This window comes from Calypte anna, chromosome 3 (genome assembly GCF_003957555.1).
Source record: "Calypte anna isolate BGI_N300 chromosome 3, bCalAnn1_v1.p, whole genome shotgun sequence".
Classification (NCBI taxonomy): domain Eukaryota; kingdom Metazoa; phylum Chordata; class Aves; order Apodiformes; family Trochilidae; genus Calypte; species Calypte anna.
This window is the reverse complement of record NC_044246.1, coordinates 78,185,307-78,204,631: the sequence shown is the minus strand read 5'-3', so window position 1 is coordinate 78,204,631 and position 19,325 is coordinate 78,185,307.

Sequence of the window (19,325 nt, the reverse complement as noted above, 5' to 3'; positions counted from 1 at the left end):
TGACAAATACCCATGACTTTCACTTTTAAAATTGTATAGTGAGGAAAAAAGGAATTGTGAATGTCTTGGTTTATAGTACTGAATAAAAAGACCTTGATCCACAACACATTATTGATATTACTGCTAGATGCATTTTTCCACTTAATGAAAATTCTCAATAATGACAAAAAACATATCAATAAATGTAGAAGTAGCTTATTTGACAATAAGTTTTACCAGTACTCCTAACATTGCATGAATTTTCTTACATGACTGAAAAAAGATACAATAAAGACATAAAAAAAGTAATACTTATGTAGGTCTTCTGAGTCACTGTATATATGGTCTTTTCCTTGTCTCTTGGCCAGAAACACAGTGCCCATGTACACGAAGGAAGTTTAATGTCCCACCATGTGCCTCAAGGCTTAATTGAATATTTTTAACATGCAGATTGCATTTTTTTATATGCCATCGAGAAATGCGTAACACACAATATGGAAGTACATCAAACGCATAACTCCTACACTAGGCTGTATTCACACCAATAGAACATTTTGCCTTTAACTTCACATAAGGAAAGATATAAAAAATATGCTACAAAACTTTTGTATGAGAAAAATGCCAGCTTTTGCTCCTCTCCGTGGCATGCAAGCAAAATGATACCTACAGCATATTTAAACAAACAGGAGTTTTGGCAAAAGCATCACACCTGCTCACAAAACTGCTGGATTAGTCAGAGATGCAAGATCTCACTCTGAGCTGAGCAGCATGCAATAAAATACAGTAGCACCAGAATTATGTTTTTAGCATCTGACTAGAGTTTGAATGTTATTCAAATTGTTATAATTTCTCCACGCAGACCTACTCATGAAGTAAAGTAGCTTCTCCATAAAGTTTGCTTCTGTGTTTCAATCCACAGAATTATGTTGCAGAATATCAGAAGAAAACACAGCATTATTCACTTGGTCAAGAAACTGGACACAAACTGTATTAACGGTCTGTTCTAATGTCCCATATTATCTCAAAGTTTAAAAATCAGAAGGACTGTTTATACATCAGGCAAAATGAAAAGGGGAACTGGGACAAAAACTGTGTAATATTTTGTTGGAAAAAATAGTTCCAACTCTGCCTTCAAACCTGTATTTTTTTATGTTCATAATGCCAAGTTGACAGGACAGATTATGCCTCCAGCTTGTCTGAAGTTAGCTTGTTTTGCAGTGGTACAACCAGGGTAGGGTTAGTGGAAGGACAAAAAATTCCTGCTGTGGAAAGATCCTTAAAGACAGAACAGGAAAGAGAGTGAAGTGTTAAGAACTTGCTGACCCGAGAAGGAAAGGAGCATCCTGAGACCTATGTGACATTCATGAGAAATTTTCAAAATAAAGGAAGTGGAAAAGGCAAACAAAGATAACTGTGAGATGGAGCTCATGGTGCTTATCAGTTCTTTGAATTCCATGTAGCTATGAAGTATGAGGTGCAACAAGTGTTAAGTCAAGATTGTGGATGCAGAAATCAAGTTAGCTGCTCTGGAGAAACTAATTAAAGAGTTGCAAGCCTCTTGGTGATTGCATTCATTTTGGATTTGGCAACAGCTGGATAAAGTTTATATATCACAAATGTTTGCTACACACTAATTCACTAATCATTATTGAGCTGGGAAGACTGCCAATAAAAGAAAAAGAAGAAATTTTGACGGCTGAAAGTAGACTTATGTAGTTCATGCCCCAGTTTGTTTGTTTTTTTTTTTGTTGCAGTGTTGAATGATGTACTATTATGCTGGGTTTGTAAATGGTCTGATCAAAGAAATATATATGGTCAAGAATAGTTTCCAGGGTCAACTCTGTGGAAATTTCATTTAACCAAATGGTTAAGCAAGCAATGACGCTTATTCTCGGAAAACTCAGATCAGGCAGTTTTCTTCTTCTCACAAAAAAAAACCAAACAAACAAACAAAAAAAAAAAAAAACAGAGGCCAAGGATTGAGCTATGTGGTTCCTTGTTGAAACACTCAGTGGCATGACTGAAAATGAAGAAGTTTATTTTTGGAAAAACAAAATAAAATAATCCATTAAAACTATATGGAGTATTTCCATCCCTGGTATTGCTTGCTTGTAAAAGTCAAAGTACCAGATGTTTGACTTTATGGCAAGAGTATTGAGTTTCCCTGATAAAAAAAAAAGAAAAACCAAAAATCTCCTGCTCCTGTAGTAGCAGGATGCTCCTGTGTAGAATGGAGTTGTCTGAACTTCCATATTGTATTCTGAGAAGGAAACTAACACAAAACCAGACTTTAAATCAAATAACACTTTATTAATCAAAAAACTTTTGCCCAGTTTGAACCTTATATCAAATAACTACTTTGTTTATTGTATTAAAATCTGAACATTTCTTAAAATGTGACAAATTACAGACCCAAATCTCCAACAAAGGAACTTGGGAAAGAGAACTGGTAAAAGAAAATGAGGACTGAGTCACTCGTCTGCTCCCCTTTATGGCTAGTTTTCCTGCTGTAAGATCCTATGAGAAGTACATTTTTCAGGGAAACAGGAAAGCAGATGGTTCAGAAAAGCCAGTACCTCAGATAAAGGAGAAATTTCCATCTGCAAAAAAACACAAAAGACTGGAGGCTTCAGATGGCTGTGAAAAATTCAGATTGTCAGTAAGACTTTCAGTAGAACTTAATTAGATCCTGCAGTCAGCAACAAAATGAGGGGATCAATTCAGGGATTCAGTGTGTAAGATCCAGGGAATATCGATAGCTGGGAAACAGAATTATATGTGCATTGGTTCAGAGAAGACACATTCTTATAAAATGTAAATTATAAAATATTTACTTGCTTTCTGTCCTCTTCTCATCCTAAACAGTTTCATCATCTTTTTTTTCAGCTATCAGAAAAACTCCAGCCAAGACTGAAAGCAAAAAACTAATTTCTGTGGGATCAGCAGGGCCCAAACTGAATAATGAATGACTTGTACATGGAGCATACAGGAAAATTAAAGAATGAAAGCTAAAATAACACTAAATCTAAAATAACACTAGAGCCCACAAATGCCAGTTACAAATGACAACAACATTATTTACAAGACATCACAGCATAAATATGCATTTAGTTACATATTCCTTAATATTGGATGATGCTATCAGTAATTAATTAATAAGCCATACTGTTTGCAATCAAGAAATCAGTGCAAAAGAAAATATTTCCATGACCATTTCATACACACTTGCTTATTTAGAACAGGTGTAAATCAATATAGTCAGGATTTCTGCATTATCAAGGCAGAATTTTACCTTTTGGAGTTATGATCCTTTTGGCGTTAGATACCTTATAGGTATCTAACCTAACAGCAACCCTCCCAAAAATCAAAGCCCTGATTTGATCATGAGCCTAGAGATGACCTCGTGACGTCCTAAACGAAAGTTTCTCTCATTCTATCTGTCCTGCATACATTCATATTTTCAGAAAATCACAGTCACAAGAAGTATGAATGCTGTATAAGCTACCCGAAAAGATGTTTCATTTTAGATATGGGATATTGCTTTGCTGTTGCATTCAACCAAAATATAAGGAGAGCCCAAGGGCTTACAAGTAGGTCAGAATAACTGATTATCTTCCTGCTGCCCTCCTGTGTCATTCTCAAGCACAGCTACTTTGATCCTTTCTTATGTCTTTTATTTTTCTGAATAGTACACATAACATTGAAAAACACTGTCTACAGAAATGTTTGAGGCTGTTGTACATAGTATTTTATCTATCTCCAAATGATGAATTTGAAATAATTAATTCCAAATACTTGAGATTATTGTGACTGCTACAAAGACAGGAGCATTTGAAAAAATTATGCAGTTTCAGTTAATGAATCCCAGGATAAGATAATGGAGTCTTTCCCACACATCATCACAAAACATGCTTCTCTTTACTGGTATTGCCCCATTTTGGTATGGCATGGATGACATTAAGGTCATGAAGAAGGTCATTAGCCTCCTAAGTAAACTGAAGCCTTCTTGGACAAAGAAGATGGCCAAATTCTCTTAGTCTGTAGCCACTTTTGTCTCTCTAGTAAATCGAGGTATCTTCTGGAGAAGTTTTCCCACTCCTCTTTATAAAAGCTCTCAACTTTCTGTCTAAATGGAATCATCCTCATTGGTCTTATTTATAATACACATATCTTTCAGTTCAGTGGCTCTTCTCTCAACTCTTTGCACTTTATTATTATCCTTAAAAACTGGAATTTCTGTAAGCCCCAGTATCAGACTAAAACAAAAATTTCAGCAGCAGAACCATGAGTGCCAGTTACAGAGGCACATACAGTTCTTGTTCATTGAACCTGAAATCTCTCTGCAAAATAGCTAAGACGAAATTTTCAAGCTATTTAATACTTCATTTTCACAGAAAATAATTTTTGAGAAAAAAATCTTTAATCCAACTCTGTGTGAGTTTAATCCAGTCTGTGAACCTCCATGAGAAATTTGATGATATCTCTATTAATTTGCAACTTTTGGAGAGCCACAAATTTTACACTCTTAGATCACTAGAAATGTACTAATTTAGGAAAAGATTAGTTAGCATTAATCAGTATATTAAAAAAAAGGAGATGAGATGGCAACAGTTTCTCACCCCTTCTCTGTTCCTTAGATTGCAGTTAGCCCTCCAAAGCAGAATGGCAGAGCACAGTTGCAACCTTACCTGGAACAGATCCACAACTCTTATCCTGATCAGCATGAATTTTGTGTCTCCTAACCACAAAGCAGCATTTTCTGAGGATGTTGCTGACCACAGCTGTTAAAGCCTTGCTGGAGAACATCAGTACATCACCACCCATCACTGGGGAAAGGAAGGTACTCATGAACATACTCCCAAGTCTGAGTGCTGTCCTGGCAGAGAAGAGGGAACACCAATGTGGGGAAAGAAAAGAGGTTGGAAAAAAAAAACAGAGAATTTCAGGGAGGTGATAGATATAAAGTATCTGGGGATGGAAATGCATGAACAGATGCCTTTTTTGAGGGAGGAGATGCAGTGTGTGGAGCCCTACAGTTCCTGGAAGAAGTCCTTGCACTGTGTGCCCTTGTGGTGGTGCATAACAGGTGCCATAGGGAGAAAGGGGTGGAAAGGAGGGGATGATAGGTAAAAAATTACCAAAAGAGATTGGAAAATAATTTTGGTTTTGACATGGTGAAATGGTCTTATTCTCTTGCATGAAAAATTTCCCAGTAACGTACTTGTCTGTTAGGTGAAAATCTTTTCTCTAATAGTCATCCTAAAAGACAAAACACCAAACAGATATTTGAGGTGTAACACTGGATGATGTTTACTTTGGGGACTGAAATTTTCCATCTATAAATAGTAAAATTCTCTTTATGAAACAATATATAAGTTAGTGCACTGGATCGAAGATACATTCCACTCTTGTATGTTTTTATAAATTGCATTTACAGCAAACCCATTTAGTTTTTGTTCCTTTTTCTGGATTGTGATACAACATAGAGTGCTTCTGAAATGTTAAGTACCCAGAGTAGTGGGTCAATATCCTTAGTCTGTTTTATTCTCTCTTACATCATTAACCAAAAACTATAAATAAAGAAGGAATAAAAGTTATTCTTTTAACTCTGCTAGTATTTAGAAAGCTGATGCCACATTGGTTTTCATATATTTCCAAGTTCATTCATGCTGAGTGAACCTTTTATGGCCCAAAATGTTGGAGAAGCAACATAGGTCGCACGAAGACAAAAGAACACGACTTGGTGACTGGAGTAACATTTCAAGGTAATCCCCAAGTTCACATAATACTTTTCAATTACTAATGTTGAATCTAATTTTCACCTCATATATGAGGAAGTTTTTTACAGTAGGATAAAACTAAGTGTCACGAACCAGAATAAATTCTTTTGTCCAACAAAAAAAGCAGAACAGTAAAATCTGTAAATTAAGTTTCTCCATAGTAATCCTATTCTATTTCCTTTAAAATGTTGCAAAGGTGGTTCTAAATGCATGAAATAAGCTGAAGGCTATAACATTTGAAAATTACACAAAAGTTTTGGGGTTTTTTTCTACATAGACCCCCTTTTTCTGAGTCCTCAGTCTCTTCAAAACCACTGTGGAAAGCAATGTTTCTTTTTTGGCAACTCTGTTATAAACATTACCAAAAGGCATTCAATGCTCCCATTGAGTTAGGCTTTAGCTTGCTTTCCCTTTCAAAGCACCTCACCATGAGCTCTCACTTCAGGCTGGAACATGTTGTCAGCACTGACTTAAAAGTCACAAACTGCTGTTTGTGAATAATGAATGCCACCTACAGCAGCTGGGAGAAAAAGACTTATTAGTCAGAAGATACTCTCCCATGAACCCTGAGCCTGGCTGCCTGCCTCTCTCCAGCCACCTGGGCCATGTCACATCCCATCCCTGCTCTACAGCAATCAGCCTCCCAGGCTTGTCTCTTCCCTCTTCAGATGGAAAAACTGTCATGAGCAATTTTAGGGCAGAGGTATTCATGTCAGCTTTGTGGGCTCCTGGTAGCTAAGGCAAGGAGCAGAGTAAATCACTTTCTGTATGGGAAATCACTTTCTGTATGGGTTAAAGAAAAAAAAAAAAAAAAGAATCATAGAACTGTAAAAATGTAGAATGGTTTGGGTTGGGTCCAGTACCCATGACAATGAACAGGGACAGCTTCAAATGCCTCAGGTCACTCAGAACCCTGTCCAACCTGACCTTGAATATTTCCAAGGATGGGACTTCTACTGCCTCTATGGGCGACTTGTTCCAGTGTTTTACCATCCTCATTCTTACTTGTATCTAGTATAAATCTACCATCCTTATGTTCAAAATCATTACTCCTTGTCATTTCACTGCAAGCCCTACTGAAAAATCTGTCCTCATCCTCTGATAAGCATAGTTTAAGTACTGAAAGGCCAAAATGAGCCTTCATCCTCTTCTGCAGCTCCCCCACAAGTCTAATGATGGTTTAATTGTTTTTAACATATGACCTGCCTCAAGCAGCAGAGGTCAAAACATCAAAAGTAATGATGAAAGAAGCTGCTGTCTCATTTATGTGACCTGAGAAAGGCAGTGAAAGCAAAATTGCATTTGACTGAGCAGAGGAAAATAAGACCTGTGAGTTACAAGTGGTGTGGGAATTCTCCATGCCCTGTCCTGATAAGGGCAATTAGAGAGGCATTATCACAACAAAACCAAGTGTTCTCCAAGTGTTAAAATCAGGTGCATTTCTAGTGAATATGCTAGTACTGACAGATCACAGTCCAAAGTAGGCAGAGATAGATGAGGTGGTGTTTGAGCATCATCTGAATAAAGATTTTCTTTAAGGAAATCGAATTTGAGAAGAAAATACACCAATTAAATAAGATCATTTAGAAAAAAGGATTAACCACTAAGGAAAAGAGAAAATAACCAAATGTGTAAATAATGAATAGTATGATGAAAAATAAACATGAAGAAAAATAGGCATAAAATAAAAACCTTTTCTTATGCAACATTTTTTACCATGAGATTGCCTATTCTTCTGTGGTACTAAATATATAGTACATGTTGTGACTAACACCTTAAGCTACTTGAGAAACAGTTGTTTCCTGGTCAGAAAAAGTGCTTTCTGCATTTATTCTATGTTTGAAAGAGTTTGTTGAAACTTCTGTTTCTATAGTATCTTGAAAAGAGAGATGGAGCTCATATTTGAAAAATTACACGTCGAGAAATAAAATGGTTAACTATGGATAATGCCTTTCCCAGGTGGTTTAAGGCAGTTGTGTGAGAAGACTGCAGCTAGCAGTGCATTTCACATATTGAAATACCAGGATGTGAAACATTTTTTCCACCTATTACAACTGCATAAAAATTGGCTGATGATTTCTGCCCAAACTAGCATGTTAATAAAAGCAATATTAAATCATCTTTTTCACTGAATACCTATTCATCTTCATAATTTAAATTACAGCTGTTGGCACATTGTTCCCTAGCACAAGGCACGAGTGGCTCCCTGGGCGGATGGGACTCATCTTGAGGAGGTAAAACAAGGCCTCAGGAATCCATACACTGTTTACACAAGGCCTGTGTTTGCTTACCTCCTTTTGCAAGATCATAGCTTTCCCATCCCTGTGCTTTTCCACAGCAGTGAAATTACTTTTTAATTTGTGCAGTCAGGTCCTGCCAGCCTTCTCTGCAGAGAAACTGAGACCCTTCCGCGATTAAGAATTCCTCTCCCCCCCATCCCAGCCCTGCAGCTCCTGGCATGAGAGAGGACAGGACTAAAAACTCAGATCTCAGCTTCCAGACTGAAGATGCAACCCTAAACTAAAGTCTGTGTCATGAATATTGATATGCCATGCTCTTTGTGGTGCTCAGGGTTCACAGCCATACCTGTTCTCTTGCATATTAATCACGTAAGAACTATGTGTGTGGTGGAAGAATTAAGTGTAAATTTGAAATGAGAAGGGCCTCTGAAGACCCAGCAACAACTGCTGCTGCAGTTATTGACAGTGGAAAGCAATAAAATAGGTCAATCCTTTGCATAAAAAACCTCATAACCTTCCTACTCAAGGTGAAAAAGTTCAGTTCAAGTATTTCATGAGGCAATTTCTTTTTTTTTACTGCTAGTCGTAATCAGTAAACAGGAATAGATTCAAGGCCTACTATGCTAATGAGCACTGAACACAAGAACTGTCTTGAGGAATGTTACCAAAATGTAAAGCAAAAGACAGAGACAAAAGGAAATGAAAGAGGAAGGTGGAAATTCAAAGGAAAATAAAAATCAGAAAAAAAATGCTGTTGGTTTGAAAGTAAAAAAACGATCTTCAGAGAAGAGCGTCTGACTCTTGTAAAGCAAAAAGAGCCCAAACATTAAGAAGGATAGCAGGTGAGGATTCAAGCTACTAAATTGATAGAAAAGGCAGTAACTAAGGACATCCAGAGAAAACAAGATAGACTTCACATTTTTAGAAGCAGGAAGCCTTTTACCAAATAAATGATTCAGATGGGCTACCAGGAAGCAGTCATTTCAGAAACGCTGAAGTCTAACTTGTGAAATCATTGCTCCTCCTGAGCAGCTGCTTACACCTTCAAAAACCCCATTGATTTCAATTACTGGTTTCCTAAGAAGCTCCAATGGGAAAGTGTTGCATAAGGTGATCATCATGAGCTAGACCTAATAATTTGTTTTCATTGATCTTTTGTGTTTAATAGAAGAGAATGACAGGAAGACATTTGTCTGGAGGTTAAATATTTGTGTTTCTAAGATGTAATGCTCTGCACCTGAGTATTCCATCATTGTGCAATTAATATTTCTACTGGCTTTGCTATGCAGAAAATGAATGGGAAAACATAGATGAGCCTTATATTAGGCTCATTAGGCTTATAGAAGATCTTTTATCTGAGTGATGTCTAAAGGAATAAGCCTATCACATCAAGGCAAATGATCAATTCTGATCTTATTATCATTGAGCAAATTATTGAGTTCACTGAGATGCGAATGACTATATGAATCAGATCTGAGGAATATATTTAATGATTCTTGTCCAAAATTCATGACACCAAAATTAATAAAACTATTACACTTAAAGTTTATTAAAGCCAGGCTTTTACATCAGGAGATAAATAATGGCATAACTTAAGATATTTTTATTAATTGATTGGTCATTGTTACTCTTGCACTTAATAATCCCCTTTAAGAGATTTTTTTTGTTTTCTTTTCAATAAGACTCCAGTACATAATATGCACCAAGCTCTCTTCTCCTCTCTCCCCATATTGTAACAAAGTCAAAACCACAGCACAGAAATACATGAATAAAGCTACTGGGATAATTTGGAAAAAGCTTCATAGGTCTATTAAAAGCTTTTAGTTTGGAATCACTATTAAGCAACTCTGTCCTAAATACAGTAGGTAATACCAAAAGGGAAAGACAGAAACTAAAGCAAGGAGAATAGGTTATTGATGTAGTGCAAAGAAAAAAGGGATGCATGGTATTTTGTTATGCAAAGGAGTATTTTGAATTCAAGGAGAAAAAAATGATATTTTATTCAAGGTCAAAAAGTTGCAGCAGCAAGCAGCCGAGACCTATAACTGGAACAGTGGAAGAAGAAAAATGCTGTGGAAAAAACCAAACCAAAACAGAAAAACAAAAACACACACAACCCCCCCCACAAAAAAACCCCACAAAACCCCCCAAAAAACAAACAAAGAAACAAATAAAAACCTACACAACAAAACTAAACCAAAATTCCAAATTATGTGGAGGTCAAAGTCTCAGATTTGAGAAATTGAGCTTCACAGTTATTTTCATGACTGCTGTCCATACCTATTAAAATCTATGAAAATAATAATAAAACCCCCTGCAGCTAGACATTTTAATTACCAGTCTGGGGGTAATTTTGGACTGCTCTTTCTTGCAAGTTCCTTCCCTTGTTCAAACAATATTTTCAGTCTTATATAACAATTAATTTTAATTAAAAAATAAAAAATGAATCCTTCTACACCTTTGTTTTACCTCAGAAAGTTTTAAGCAGCTTTTTAGAATTACAGTCCTAACCCCCATCCCTGATCAAGCCATGGTCATGTAGACCCAGTTCAATGGGTTGTGTGAAATGGGCAATGCTATCTCCATACAGTGTGGCTTGACACAAGTAATTAGGTTAGAAAGGTACCCTGAAAAACCTATTAGAGTTCACAAAGGAGCCTACTCTCATTAATGCAAGTCTCAAGCCTCAGAATGTCTAGACAAGGATATCCCCAGATGCCTTCAGCTCAAAGATGTAGAGGTATTTTTCAGAGACATTCTCATCGTGCTGAGATTTAAAAGTAAATGAATAATAATACCAAGTATTGTCTGAAAATCCTGGACTTGTGCTGTGATTTAAGTAGCTTTCTTCTTGCAAAAAATATTCTGAGAAGCAAAGAAAGCTAGAGACAGGGTACCTAACTGTGTCTGGCATAACCTTTAGGTAACATATCTTGGAAGTCACATTTCTCCTCCTTTTAGCTCTCTAAGTCTGTTCCTTAGATATTAACTGCCCACTGGTTTAACATTGCAACTAGAAGATGGCTGACCCTCAAATATTTTATGCTACTATGCCTCCTGTGAAATGCTTAAAGTCTATAATAGAAATCCTTTTACTAAAAACTTTATCTCAAGTCATAATCCAGTATAGAGTGTTTACACCATTAACTTTTACATCATAAAGTCACAGAATAATTAAGTTGGATACCTAATTTGCTGAAGGTCATCTGGCCTACCACCCAGCTCAAAGTGAATCTTCTAACTTAAATCCAACTTTGTAATTAGATCAGGTTGGTCAGGGCAGAAATCCAGCCTACACAAATTCTTTTTGAGGCAGCTACCCGTGACAAGAAGATATTTTGTCTCTTTGGCAGTGTCTTACTTTAATAAATGCCCTTACCTGCAAGGAGAGCACAGTGAGAGTCCAAAGCAAACAAAAACTGGCTAAAGAGCAATAATCACTCCATCTTTCTGAAGTGTAGGATGCACAATTGCTGGCTACAATGTAGCATTTTGGATATTAAATCATTTCAGACAAAGACTTTTAACAAACCAGCTGTCAGAGAAGTACTCTTTTGTTCTTTTTATATCTTCGTTTCTTTTACATGTGTCTTTCCACAAGTTTTATATGTGCAATTAGAGATGAGATTTCCCCCTACACCAACAGGCAGAGAATACCCCTGAACACAGACATGGGTCTTTGTAGCATGCTCAGTGTACATGGTTTGTGTTGGCTTAGTGCACATGGTGGAGGTACCTTGGAATGAGAGCAGAGACTACAGCAGACATGAATAAACCCACAGATATCTCCATCTGAATCCTCAGTCATTACCAGGATCCCAATCTGGTTTTGACATGTCCTTTTTGACATGACCTTGTTTCTAAAAGAGCTCCAATCCATTGCTGAGTTATGGGATAGAATCCAGTCACTGTGGCTTTCAGGGCAACATCAAAGTTTGGATGATATTGCTTATTTTCTGTAACAAATTTTCACAAGCATGGTTTTAATGAAGGGCAGGCAGTAAAAAAAGTCACTGTGGTAACCAACAGTTCATAAGGAACAGACACTTTATGTTATCACAAATGAGGCACCCTTCATTACTTGTTACAAATTATTACAAATCATCTGTTTTATCTTCTCAGTTGAAGTTCAACATCCTCAGATACTTAATGCACATAATATCACTGAACTTTTGAGAACAACTGAGTTAAAGCAAATCCAGTTCAGAAGTGAACAGCTGAAAGAATTTACTTGGAAATGAAAGACTATTCAATATTCCTGAACTTTTCCAAAGATACTTCAGCAGCAAGTTATAAGCTTCAAATAAAATTTAAGATTCAGCATGTTGAAAACGCTGAAGTTAGAAGAAAAAGGGCTTTTTCTTTACACTGGGTTAACATCTCTTTTACATTTTAATGAAACATCAGGAAAGCTCCAAGAAGGAAGTGTAGTTCCCAAATTATATATTCAGTGCTATGAGGGAAGTCAGTGTTTACAGAGTGTGCAAAGATGCAGTACTTGACAATGTGGTATATCAAAGAGTAACATAGTTGAATATAGAGCAAGATGTATTCATAAGAGGGATTCATTTGGAATTTCATCTTGGTGATTTCATAAGAAAATTCAGTGTCATTCCTTCTTCTTTGTATAGTTGGCCTTTGCATGTCTTTTTAATTGAATTCACTATTCACTGCTCATTGCAGGAGGGTTAGACTAGATGACCTTTAAAGGTCCTTTCCAACCCAAACTATTCTATTCTATGATTTTGGACTTTGAAAAAAATGTTTTTATTTTCTTCTGCCTTCCCCAGGCCCAAGTTATGTATGTTTTCCAGATGAAGACAAGTAACAAAGTATTCTACACCCAAAACTCTGGTGGTCTTTAATATTAAAGCATTTGGACCACTGGTAGAAACCTATGCAAGTAACACATTGATCTTGACTACTAACTTAATGCATGGGTTGGTTTGGAAGCTGCTCATAAGAAGTGTTTTTCAGTTTCTGTTTAGCCAAATGAACCCTCATTTTCCACAGAATTGCATAAAACAGCTATAATAGCCTCAAGAAAATGTCCCAGTATGTGCTGCTGTATGGAAGAATGCTCCCCCAGTAGTATGTCTGCCAAAATAATTGGTGCCAGATGTAGAGAAAAGAGCATAAGACAAATGCAGGGATATAATGATGGTTTTACTGGTATATTAGAGCAAGATGGAAGGTTGTTATGCTTGGCTTTTTATTCTATGACTTTGCCTAATTGCTTCTTGGATCTGCGCAAACTCTTTGCTTTCAAGGTATGTTGAAACAATGAGTCTCATGGGTTTAGAGTGCATGATGTGAAATAGTACATCCCCCTGTTCATTAAAATCTTTCACCCAGTAATTCACTCCTACCTCTCACTAAGTATGAACAGTCTCCCTGTTTGACTTATGCATATTTTTGTAGGTTTTTGTCATCAAATACTTTACGGGCTATTAGGTCCTGGCCCTTTCTCACACTGCTCCACAGATTTTCTTATCCTTGTGATTTTTCTGTGTATATTTTTCTATATTCAAGACATAGGTCTGCTGTGAGTTGACAATAATACAATCCTTTCCATTCTGATCTCTTTACCCCTTGCATTCTGTCCTTGGTTTGCTTTTTAGATCACTGTTGGTTATTGCATTGATGCTTACATAGAATCATATGGCTGGGTGGAATGGAAGAATGTCTGGTTCTTTACCTGCTGGAGGACTATCCAGTACAAAATACATTAAAAGTATAGTGATAAATGAAAGAGGTGAATAACTATACAGGAACTGCTGACCATGGGGACAGTAACAAAGACAACTGACTGATGGCCATTAAGGAAATTGCTTGGGGCAGTGTTGAGAATTGTCCTGAACTGTGTGCAGGGGAAGAATGATTACTGTGAGTTTTAGCGAATACTTCAGGGGACTTGTGTAGAATTTCTGATGGGCTTCCAAAAGGGGGTTGTGTAAAACTTATGGAATGTTTAGGGAAAGGATCAAAGATGAGGAAAGGGAAGGTTGTAAGTCACAGGGCCCATAACTGTACATACCAGTTATTTCCTTCCTTCCTTCCTTCCTTCCTGCCTTCCTGCCTTCCTGCCTTCCTGCCTTCCTTCCTGCCTTCCTTTTTTCTTCCTTCCCTCAAACATGGAGGGGCAACCCTCCATGTTAGTTCTTAGACTAAATGCACTGTATTTTTAATATCTTCCTTTATTCCTCTGGACCTCTGTCTTGTAAACTTTTCCCTTGACTGAGGTAAAGATTCTTGGTGGTATAAGCACCTTTGACTTTAGGAAATGTAGGACCTTTTCTGCATTCAAATGCTGAGAGCTCATTTGGACTTATTTTTTAAACCTTCCCCTGGAAATTTCAATCTGGACAAAAGTAGTCCTGCTGTTTGTATTTTCATCAAAATTAAACAATCACCTTGTGGTCATTTGATCCAAACATTTTGCCTTTACTTAGACAATTACAGATGAGTCAGTTATCTAAAGCATATCTGACACACAGACACCTCTTCTTAGTTTATGGTTCAGATAATGAAAACCTGAAAAATCTTGTTTCAACTACGTGTTAGATGTTAGTCTTAACAATTATGTCTATTGCCAAACGAGTGCTTTGGAAGTTAACATTTATCATAAGGATAACATTTCTAATAGTATTTTTCTCTGCAGAAAAATTAGCCTGTACTATAGCCAGATCTTATAGTGGGGTTTGACAGCCAGCTCCTATCTCTCACTACTGAAAGAGAATTTTTCTTTATTTTTCCCCGTTATTGCAGATCAGGGGATTTCTGTTTTAACTATGAAAACTCTTCCAGTTTTTTACCTCCAATTAAAGGCAATAAAGGAGAATAGTTAACCCACCCTTGAATTCTTCATGAGTGACGCACAATTCATAGTTCCAGTTTCAATCATCATTTTCCACTCCTGTTTCTTTAAGCCAACCCTGTATTGAATTTCACTTCACACACCTGGCCTATTGGTTCTTCCGTTCAGTTGCCTGCACTCTTGCCATTACTTTACAAATACTTTACACAATGGTGTGTTTAACTGACTGCTGCTTGTCCCATCTTTGGTTGGGCACTAATTGCAGTGCAGCAGAGTTATTGCTGTTACCAACATTAGCACTGGCTTCCTCATTGGTCTCACATTTCCTCCTTAATGATATTACTTCATTCACTGTCACATTTGAAGTAATCTTTGTTTTGGTGGAGGTTTTATGTCACTTTTAAACAAAGCTCCTGTGGAAAAATCCGCGGAGGCTTAAGGACAACACGTAGTCACCAATATGTATAAAGTGAAGTTGTCTATTAACAATTCACACTCGCTTTATATAGAGCCCTTGTTTATATAATGATATCTTGCAGGTGGCTGTATCTTGGCCACAAATCCTGTTCTCACAGAACTTCTGCTGGCTACATCATTATCTTGTTGTTTTTCTTTTCTGCTGCCAGCTCCCTTATCTTTTTCTCATAGCTCATCTTTCAGTAACCTTGGAACTAGGCCTCAAGGCCCTTAGCTTACTCTAGCTAAAGCTAAATAGTCAGGATTGCTCACACGTCTGTTTTCTTCCAGACAGTTTCCCAACAAGCTTCATGATCAGTTGTCATGTAGTTTGGCTCTGCCATGCTCCATTGTCCCTCAATAATCTTGTAGCTGCAATCAGAGCCAACTGATGCAAAGAAGTTTAATGTAAAGTTTAATGATCTAAGAAGCTCAAATGCAGTGCTTTTGAAATCCAGGTACTGACAAAGCTAAACAGACTGCAAAAAAGACAATAGCATAGTTTAGAAAAATAAAGGGTCGATTTTAACAATTATTTGAAATTGTGAAATTGCTCGACTCTTCTCTTGTTGGAAAGAGACTGTTCCAGAAACTGAATGCTAACATTTTGCCCATTTATTCTTTATTGCTCAAGATGGGAAAGCTGGGTAAGGAAGATAAACAGGAGACTATTCCATGCTAGCTGTGCCAATGACATTCTGTAGTTAGGGGTACTTGAATTAGAGACTAGGCAAAACACCAATAAATTCAGAGAGCTGTTTCTATTTATTTCAAAAAATATTTAGATTGGTCTGTAGTAACCAGACTCTAGAGTTTAATACAGCTCTCAGGGAAGTCAATGCTGCTATGAATACTGATTAGGGGGAACAGAAGCCAGTTTAAAGTACATCTCAGCAAATGTACTTTATAGATTTTTGCTCTGCAGAGTCAAACATATGAATGTCTGAATAAGGCTAAGCCCAGTATTAAGGACAGAGGGTTTCCTTTCCTACCAGACTTTCTTTAAAAATTGCAGAAATCTTCTACAGGTTTTGACAGTTGAAAAATGTATTATTTCAACAGCAAAGGTCCAAATCTCAATCCTCCTTCAAAATTTTTTTTCTCAAATTAATTTTCTCTTGGGGAAAAGACTTTTTAAGAGTTCACTGTTTTTCTTAGGGATCACACTGAAGAAAAATACTTGGTATGAATTATGAGAGTGCTAGAAAAGCATAGAGAAAGAAAAAAAAATACTTGAGAAATTCTCTTTTCAGATTCTCCAAGAATACTGCTCTGAGGTATGAGATTCGCTCTTGAAGCTCATGCAGCAATTTTTCCACAAGTCTAGTTCTCAGTTTCCATACTTACCATATTATTTCTTATGCATAAGTGATGATGCTGTGAAGTGTCCCCTTCCTGCAGGAGAGTCCCTCAATAAAGAAAGGGGTTTTTTAAGTATAACAGCTTCAATATTTTTTTTTTTACATTATGAGTTGTGTGCAGTAGAGAGATCTTTAGAAAGAAAACTTTGCTTTGAATTAGAAGTAAAATAAAGTCATTAAAAGTTTCTGCCAGGAACTCAGCAGAGGCCCATTTAGACCCTACTATAAGTTTTGGGCTAACCCTTTACTGAGAACTTGTGATAAGAAGCTGTGAGAATTACAACCAGTCAATGGCAGGGTTGAGTTAAAAGGTATTTTAACCCACCAATTTATTATCTTCATTAATTAGTTCTGAAAGGTTATTTTCTTTTCACAAGTTTTAGTTGTGAAGGGAAATTATGACCTGTAAAATAAGCATGACAGAAAAGATACTTAAAAGAAGTTAAAAATAAGAGAGTGAAAAATAAGAGAGCAAGAAGTCTGATTTTCTAAATTATGAAGTTGTCTTCAGCCTAAACGATAGTTTCTGAAGATGACAGCAGAAGGCAAATGATGCTTTTTTACCACAAAACAAGCATTAGAGCTGAGAAAACTGTTTTTAAAGGAAATGCATTCCAGCCATGGTGCATACTAAGCGGACATCAAAATATTATCTTATGCCTGCAAACTACACATAAATTATCTGATATTTCTTTTAAAATAAGGAGCTGCACAATATAATGAAAATACGATATATTATGGCCATGTCAAACATTTCAGGGCTTGTTTACATAATCAGAGCTAGAATACTGACTTTTTAATGAAAAAAAAAAAGAGAGAAAGAAAGAAAAAAGACTGGCACTGGCTCAAATTAAATAGGCTACAGCAGCTCAGTTTCCTTTCGTGGGGGTGGGAAGGGAGATGGGGAGCAAACTGAACTCTCTCCTTCCTCTGTTTTCTGTAGGACACTAAAGGAGCATAAAAGCTTTGTGGTCTCCACTGAACATATAACTAGAATATTTAGTGTGTTCCCAGGCTCTTGGGGAGATGAAGGGAGAAGATGAAAGGAACACGCAAGTAGTATGATTAAAAATAACCTCATTTCCTTATAAACCAAGGTTAACTAAATTGATGCTTATGTTCTTGCTGGTGATTCTAACTAGATGCCAAATACTACATTCATGTTGTCTGTTTTAAGTAGACTTTGCAGGGTCTGGATAGTCAAGAAAGCATCCAAACAACAATGCCTATCTGTCCACAAATATGACATTTTGGGGGGCTTACTGTCTTGTTCTGGCATAGACTGACCTGAAACTGCAGATGTTATGCAGAGCTGAGAGAAATGTTGGACATCCATGGACTCTTTCATTTAGCAGAGAAAAGCATAATAGGGATCAATGTCTGGTGCTTGCAGCTAGACATTTCCAAACTTTTAATGAGGTGATTTTTTTAATTGCAGGGGTGATTACCAATCAGAGCCATCAAGTAAAGTGATGATATTTCTTCAGTTGTCAAAATCCTCAAATTAAGACCGACAGCCATTCTGGGACATAAACATGAGCCCCTTACAAGTTATCTGGCTAACTGCAGAGCTTATCTAGGTGGAATTGTGCTGCTGGTGTTATATTTAGCTCAGGTTTAGTGATCTAGTCATCCCTGTTGGCCTTCAAATGTAGGAACTGATGAAGTGAAGCTGACATAAAAAGCTGGAATTTGCAAACAGCCAGAGTTGAGGTATTACAGGATGCTTCAGTTTGCTGGTTGGATGACAGAAAGAAGAGTGGCTTGAGATGAACTGAGTCAAGTTCTATTCAGAATTTGAACAATGCTGAAAGAGAATGGGAAAGAAAAAACAGGCAAATCAAAAGACTTAAAAAAACTATTTTGTAATAATTATTTTCTTCTCATTGTGGGCAATTAAGAAAAGAATAAACCTCTCCTTTGAAATACTGAAATGAAATATTTTGTATAAAAATATTTCCATGACAAAAATTGTGATGAACTGGCTGCAAAATTGCAATTAATATCTGACTTTTAGCAATCCTTTTTTTGTTGAATATACAAGTTTTTCAGGCAAAATAAATAGCAATGCAAACTATATTGATAAGAAAGGTCAAAGATTTAGCAATAAATATTACCATAGCATATCCTGACTGGGGAAAAAAAGGGTGGATTGACAGCTAGAGATTGCTTTAGGGGAAACTATGAAAATGGTTAGTATAATCACTAAGAAATGGTGCCCTACCCTGGAGTAAAACTGAAGTTAGTTTTAAATAAAATTGGATAATATTTCATACAGATTTTCCATGAATATGAAATTAGACAGAGGTTGTGAATAGTGCAGTTTAATACTTGTGTCAAACAAAGGTAACAGTTTATTAAGATTAACATATTTCTAGGAATTAATGCAACGCATCACTTGGATAAATGGCTAACTAATATTTATAGAGCAGAAATTAATCAAAATAATACTTGTAAGATGCTTAACAGGTGTTTGAGATGTTTCCTCAGTTTATCTATAACTTGCTACTAATTTATATTCAACAGCTTTTTACAAGAGCAGAAAGATTTACATACTAACAAAAAAGTGTTTTGATACCATGCTGGTCAGTGGCTTTCTTTAATTGTCTTTTCATCCATGGCTCCTGTGCTTCTCCTCCTTCCACTGACCTTTACAGCCAGCTTTATTTCTTGAGAGTAAATGAAGAATATC